Source organism: Mastomys coucha, unplaced genomic scaffold, assembly GCF_008632895.1.
Source record: "Mastomys coucha isolate ucsf_1 unplaced genomic scaffold, UCSF_Mcou_1 pScaffold20, whole genome shotgun sequence".
Lineage (NCBI taxonomy): Eukaryota > Metazoa > Chordata > Mammalia > Rodentia > Muridae > Mastomys > Mastomys coucha.
The window spans coordinates 76209100-76210255 of NW_022196903.1; the positions used below are offsets into that span (position 1 = coordinate 76209100).

Sequence of the window (1156 nt, forward strand, 5' to 3'; positions counted from 1 at the left end):
CAGCCCATGTGTCAGAAGAAACCAAGCCCTTGGGATTATCTTCTGGGTAGGTAAAGAAAGCCCCTTGATGTCTCATAAAGGTGGAGAGTCTAAATGACAGGAAGCATAATGAGCTGTGTACTAACTAGGATGGGCTACACCACCCAGGAGGCCCAGCAGGGGTGTGGCATACAACACCTAGCAGGAACTGAAAACCAGGCCCTCGATCAGCAAGATGGGACTTGCTCAGAGGAAGGCTAAAGGAGCACTGGCAGAGCGGTTCCAGACACCAGCTAAGCCACCATTTGGGAGGCTGAGGCAGGAGGATCAAGTCTCAGGCTAGCCTAGGCTACACCCTATCAGATCAGACCCTCTCTCAAAACAATTAGAGAAATGGTTCTAGGGTTAATCTAATAGATTAAGTGGGGGATGGAGGATGCACACCTTTAATCCTGGCACTAGGGAGGCAAAGGCAGGCAGATCTCTGTGGATTGAGGCCAGCCTGGTCTACACATTGAGTTCCAGCACAGCCAGGGCTGTTACAGAGAAACTCTATCTCAATAAATAAATAAATAAATAAATAAATAAATAAATAAATAAATAAATAAGTCATCTCAGATAGTGACTCCAAAATCAGCTTGGGCCACATGAGAAGCTGTCTCGAAAACCCAAAACCCAATCCAACACAGCAGCTGCTCCTGATGAGCAGCAGCCTGACTTCAGCACTACACAATTTCAATGTCTACATCCGGCTGTCAACATAGTTGGCTCCCCCGTAACGGAGGAGTAGTCCTCCATCGAAGTTTCTTTACAACATGACTGCCCGGCAGGACTTCAGGGTCACCCCAGTGGACAGTTTCTCTGTCAGTCATCTATGGCTAAGCCAGTGCTGTTACTCATTTTATCTTTGGACGCTCCCAAGGACACCTCGCTCCTCACAGTGACTTGGGTTCATCCCACTGAGGAAAGCAGGCGCTGAGTGAATGGCTTTTCAGCTAACCTTTGAGCACCCACGGCAGACACCACCACATGATCCTAAAGAAAGTTCAAGAGCACAGACTGGCACTTGAACATGGAGAGGAGAAGCCTGTGACTTAAGAAAGGCTACCTAGCCGGGCCGTGGTGGCGCACGCCTTTAATCCCAGCACTTGGGAGGCAGAGGCAGGCGGATTTCTGA

General features: G+C 49.1%; 1 protein-coding gene across 1 annotated transcript in view; it reads right to left on the minus strand.

Moving 5' to 3' along the window:
- The window catches only part of Hk2 (hexokinase 2), a 50952-nt gene that overhangs the window by 15018 nt on the left and 34778 nt on the right, over window positions 1–1156 (minus strand). The window lies entirely within an intron of this gene.